Genomic DNA, 6,631 nt, shown 5'->3' on the forward strand with positions numbered 1-6,631 from the left:
AGGATAAGCATTGTGAATGACACAGTGAATGGAAGAATTTACACCAAAGGAAATAGACAAGATCAATCTGAAGAATGCCTCAAATAAGTAGTTCTTAAATGTTTAAACAATAAAGTATGTAAACAGGAGAAAAGAGGAGCAAGATTATTTTTATAAATGCATATCAAGGGTTTCATAGTGAAGCTTTAGAATATTAATGAAAAAGAATAGAAAAAATATCACAAAAGTTGCCAGGAAGCAAAGAAACATAAGTCTGGTTGACATTGTATTTATTTTTAGAAATGTAAAATGTCAGAAGTCAGCAGAGTAAACTCTGATTTTAAAATTTTATATTCAACTGGACTTCTGAGCAAGATGGTGGAGTAGGAGAACCCTAAGCTTATCTCATTCCACAGATATGACAAGATAATACTCACAGCATGGTAAATAACTGAGAAAATCACCTGAACACTGGCAGAACAGACTCTCTATAGCTAAATGTAGAGAAGAGATCACTCAAAGAGGGTAGGAAGGGTGGAATGTGGTGAGGAACTAAATGAACCCACAGGACTTTCCTGGGGAAAGAGGGAAAGAGATATGCCATGGGAGCAGAAAAGTAGATCCTCAGACCAGCCACTCCAGGATCCCTATAACATTTGGCCTTAAAAACCAGTGGGGCATAATTTTCAGTTCTTACAATCATCAAGTCTTAACTCTTTGAACTATAAAAAGCAGGTTCAAGAATGGGAGAGTCAAGAGGGTGAAGGGAAATTGAGTCTCTGCACTTAAAGAGACAGCACAAAAAACAACCTCAAGGAGATAGAGCATGAAAGCAGCAGTTTGAAAAAAGCCTGAGGTATATGAGAGGAAGTTTCTTTACTAATTTTAGAGCCTGTGCTAGAGGAGTAGGGAACTTTGGGTGACTTCTACAGGAACAAAAGAATGGTGGGTGTCATTTCTCTCCCTACCAACCTAAACACACAAACACCTGTGGGAACCAACAAAGTGCCAACATTTACTACTTAACTTGCTAACACTACTACCCCCACCCTTGTATTCTCCTGTGGATATGCCCCTTCCCACCAGGCCTCAACCCCAGGTCCCCTCCCACAGCAGACCTACACAAACTTTGTTAACACCAGGTACACCAACCTCACATCCTCCTTCAGATCTACCTCCCAATATGCGCTTGACCAGAGCCCATTGAAACCAGTATCACAAGCCTGGCCATGTGCAAGCAGCCCTAACAGGGACCAGAACCACTCCAAAGTAACTCCTGCCCCAGGAAGAGGGGTAGATAACCACATAAACCTGTCCAAATCTTGCTGTAGCAGTGGGCTAGGGGCACACAGGTGATTGGACTTCAGGGCCCACCCAACAAAGAACGCTTCTGAGGGGAAAATACTGGGAAAGTGCCCTGCAGTTCAGAGCTACTGCATTTATGGCAAATACCTGGTCTGACTCAACTCAAGCTCAAGGAGTCCCAAGACTGGCCCACTATAGCACAGGGACCAAATCCTGCCCACGACAGGCAAAGGAGCCATTGTAAATGACTGGATTGAAGGCAAAAGCAGCTCAGCCACAGTTGTAGGGCACATGCAACACATGTAGGAGACACTCCTGAAGCACCAGGTTCTGGTAAACAGGGAATATTGCACTACAGAGCACTACATGACCTCTTACTTATAAAGCCGCTACTTTCAAGAGCAGATGTAATGGACTTTCCTAACACAGAGAAACAGACACAGAGAGTTAGACAAAATGAGGAGACAGAGGATTATGTCCCAAATGAAAGAACAGGACAAAATCACAGCAATTTCCATCACGAAATGGAGATAAGTATATGCCTGATAGAGAACTTAAAGTAATGATCATAAATATACTTACTTGACTTGAGAAAAGAATGGAGGCTATCAGTAAGACCCTTAGCGAAGAGGTAGAAAACATTTTTTAAAAAATCAATCCAAGATGAAGAACTCAATAAATGAAATTTAAAATATACTAGATAGAATGCATAGTAAGCCAGAGGAAACAGAAAAATTGGACCAAAGACCTGGAGGACTGAGAAATGAAAAACAATGAAGCTGAAGAGGAGAAAGAAAAAAAAAAGAAACGTAATAGAAAATGAAATAGACTTAGGGAACTTAGTGACAGCCTGAAGTGTAATAACATTCACATTATAAGTATCCCAAAAGGAGAAGAGAGAGAAAGGGGGTAGAAAATTTATTTGGAGAAATAATAGTTTAAATTTTTTTCAAATCTGGGAAAGAAAACACAAGTTCATATCCAGGAGACAAAGACAGCCCCCAACAAAATCAACTCATGAGGATCCACACCAGACCCATAGTAATTAAAATGGAAAAATAGTGATAGAGAATTTTAAAGCAGCAGAAGAAAAGAAAAACAGTTATATACAAGGGAAACCACATAAGATTAAAAAGGCCAGAAGGGAGTGACATGATATATTCAAGGTGCTAAAAGAAAAAAAAAAAAAACCTGCAGCCAAGAATATTCTATTCAGCAGGGTTATTATTCAGAATAGAGGGAAAGAAAAAGAGTTTCCTGGAGAAATCAAAAGTTAAAGGAATTCATTATCAATAACCAGCACTACAAGAAATGTTAAAGGGGATTCTTAGAGAGGAGAAGAAAGACCATAAGCATAAGATGTTATATACAAACCCAATAGTGTAATAGGTATGCCAAAAATAAAAAGAAAGGAATCCAAGTGTATCACTAAAGAAAGCCAGTAAACCAGGGGAGAAGAGAGAAAGAGGAAAAAGGAACAGAGAAGAACTACAAAGACAACCATAAAGCAAGGAACAAAATTTCAATAAGTACATATCTATAAATAGTTAATTTGAAAGTAACAGGACTAAATGTTCTAATCAAAAGACAAAGGTGACATAATGAATAAAAAACAAAACAAATTTATATGTATACAAGAGACCCATTTTAGACCTAAAGACACCTGCATATTGAAAGTAAGGTGGTAGAGGAATATTTCTCATGCAAATGGATGTCAGAAGAAAGCCAGAGTACCAATACTTATATTAGACAAAATAAACTTTAAAACAAAGGCTATAACAAGAGACTTTATAACAAGATGATATACAATCATAATGGGAAAAATCCAACAGGAATATCTAACGATTGTAAATATTTGTGCACCCAACATGAGAGCGCCCAAACACATACAGCAGCTAGTAAGAAACATAAATGATCTAATTGATAATAATACAATAATAGTAGGGGACTTTAATATCCCACTTACATCAATGGACAGATTGTCTAAACAGAAAATCAACAAGGCAACACATTGATTAGAATGACACATAGAATAACACATTGGACCAGATGGATCTAACAGACATATTCAGAACAACCCATCATAAACAGCAAAATACACATTCTTTTCAAGTGCACATAAAACATTCTCCAGAATAGATCACATGTTAGGCAATGAAACCAACCTCAAAAATTTCAAGAAGGTTGAAGTCATACCATAGATCTTTTACAATTGCAATGCTATGAAACTAGAAATCAATCACAAGAAAAAAAAGCTAGAATGACCATAAATGCACGTAGGTTAAATAACACACCATTAAACAATGAATGGGTCAACCAAAAATTCAGAGGAAGTTAAAAAGTACATGGAGACCAATGAAAATGAAAACACAACAGTCCAAAATCTTTGGGATGCAGCAAAAGCTGTTCTATGAGGAAAGTATATAGCAATACAAGCCTACCTCCAGAAGTAAGAAAAATCTCAAATGAACAACATATCCTTACCCCTAAAGGAACTAAAAAAGAACAAAATACAAATCCAGCAGAAGGAAGGAAATAATAAAGATTAGAGTAGAAATAAAATATGAACTTAAAAAAAGAGATGAATGAAACTAGTAGTTGGTTCTTTGATAAGATCAACAAAATTCATAAACCTTTATGCAGATTCGTATTTTTCTAATAAACAAAATCAGAAATGAAAAAAGAACAGTCTTCCTACTCCTCCCCTTTCAACAGACATCCACATCTTCTGGCGTAGTGCCAGCCACATCCCTGAGACACAATGGTGAAATCAGAGGAAATGGATTTGGCCATATTGGGTGCCCAGCACCAGGGCTACTTTTAACTCTGGTAAAGTGGATAATGTCACTATCAGTGACTCTTTCATTTACCTCAACTACATGGTCTACATGTTCTACTATGATTCCACCCATGGCAACTTCCACAACACAGACAAGGCTAAGAATGGGAAATTTGTCATCAATGGAAAGCCCATTTTAGAAGATACAGATCTTCTAAGAGTGAGCTCCTACTGGGTTGATGTTGGTGCTGAGTATGTTGTGGAGTTCCCTGGGGTCTTCTTTACCATGGAGAAGGCTGGGGCAAACTTGAAGGGTGGAGCTGAGAGGGTCATCATCATTATCATCCCTTCTGCTGATGCCCCCATATTTGTAATAGGCATGAACCATGAGAAGTATGACAACTCCCTCAAGATTGTGAGCAATGCCTCCTGTACCACCAGCCACATGGCCCCTCTGGCCAAGTTCATCCATGACAACTTTGGCATCACGGAGGGACTCATAACCACAATACATGCCATCTCAGAAGACAGTGGACAGCCCCTCTGGGAAGATGTGGTGTGATGGCCAAGGGGCTGCCCAGAACATCATCCTGTCCTTGCTTCTATTGGTGCCACCAAGATTGTAGGCAAGGTCACCTCTGGGCTAAATGGAAAGCTCACTGGCATGGCCTTCTGTGTCTCTACCCACAATGTGTCAGTTGTGGATCTGACCTTCTGTCTGGGGAAAGCTGCCAAATACAATGACATCAAGAAAGTGATGAAGCAGGCAGTAAAGGGATCCTTGGCTACACTGAGGACCAGGTTGTCTCACACAACATTAACAGTGATGTCTACTCTTCACTTTCGATGCTGGGACTGGCATTGTTCTCAATAACAACTTTGTCAAGCTCATTTCCTGGTACAATAGTGAATTTGGCTTCAGCAACTCAATGGTGGATGTTATATGGTCCATATGGCCTCCAAGGTGTTAGAGCCCCCAGGACCACCAGCCCCAGCAAGAGCAAGAGGAAGAGAGAAGCTCTCAACTATGAGGGAATTCTGGACCCACTCATTTCCAACACACCAAGAACCTCCTGACCTCCACAGTTTCCATCCCAGACTCTCTGAAGAAGGGGAGGGGTTTGGGAGGCCCCACCCTGTCATGTACCATCAGTAAAGTATACTGTACTTCCCAAAACAAGAAATAAAAGAGGAAATAACTGATACCACAGTAATAAGAAGAAATATAAGAAAATATTAAGAAAAATTATATGCCAACAAATTGGATAACCTAAAAGAAATAGATAAATTCTTAGAAACATAACCTACCAAAACTAAAGCAGGAAGAAATAGAAAACTTGAACAGACTGATTACCAGCAATGAAATTGAATCAGTGCTCAAAAACTCCCAACAAACAAAAGACTAGGACAGGATGGCCTCACAAATGAGTTCTACCAAACATTTAAAGAAGAGTTAATAGCTATTCTTCTCAAACTATTCCAAAAAATAGAAGAGAAAATAAAGCTTCCAAATACATTCTCCAAGGCCATCATTACTTAGATATCAAAACCAAATAAAGACACCACAAAAAAAAGAAAAGAAATACAGTCCCCTATATCTGATGATGCAAAAGTGTGAAATAGATGCAAAAATACTTGACAAAATATTAGCAAACCATATCTAACAATATATTTTTTAAAAATTATTCACCATGATTAAGTTGGATTTGTTGCTAGGATGCAAAGATATTTCAACATTAACAAATCAATCAATATCATATAGTACATCAACAAAACAAAGGATAAAACCATATGATCATTTCAAAAGATGCAGAAAAGCATTTGGCAAAGTAAAGTATCCATTCATGATTTAAAAAAATCAACAAAGTAAATTTAGAGGGAAGATAACTCAATACAATAAAAGCCATATTTGAAAAACCCACAGTGAACATCATCTTCAATGAGGAAAATCTGAGACCTTTTCCCCTAAGGTCAGGAATAAAAAAAAGGGAAGTCTACTCTTACCAGTTTTATTCAATATAGCACTGGAATTTCTAGCCACAGAAATCAGACAACAAAAAAGAAATAAAGGGAATCCAAATTGGCAAGGAAGATGTAAAAATTTCACTATTTGCACATGGCATGATACTCTATATAGAAAACCTGAAGACTCCACCAAAAAACTGCAAGAATTGATAAATGAATTTAGTAACGTCACAGGATAGAAAATCAATATAGAGAAATATGTTGCATTTCTATACACTAATGATGAAGTATCAGAGAGAGAGAGTAAGAAAATAATCTCACTTACAAATGCACCCAAACCAAAAAGATACCTAGGAATAAATCTAACCAAAGAGATGAAGACTTGTACTCTGAAAACTATAAAACACTGATGAGAGAAATTGAAGATGACAGAAATAGACATTCTATGCTCATGGATTAAATATATATATATATTTTAATATATATATATATAACTATATATATAGGGATCCCTGGGTGGCGCAGTGGTTTAGCGCCTGCCTTTGGCCCAGGGCACGATCCTGGAGACCCAGGATCGAATCCCACATCGGGCTCCCAGTGCAT

The 6,631-nt window shown here is 37.9% G+C and overlaps 1 pseudogene; it reads left to right on the forward strand.

Moving 5' to 3' along the window:
* Positions 1-4,068: 4,068 nt before the first annotated feature.
* Positions 4,069-5,219, forward strand: LOC144316552 (glyceraldehyde-3-phosphate dehydrogenase pseudogene; annotated as a pseudogene).
* The last annotated feature ends 1,412 nt before the right edge of the window (positions 5,220-6,631 follow it).

The sequence above is a fragment of the Canis aureus genome, chromosome 6 (genome assembly GCF_053574225.1).
Source record: "Canis aureus isolate CA01 chromosome 6, VMU_Caureus_v.1.0, whole genome shotgun sequence".
In the NCBI taxonomy this organism is placed as follows: Eukaryota; Metazoa; Chordata; class Mammalia; order Carnivora; family Canidae; genus Canis; species Canis aureus.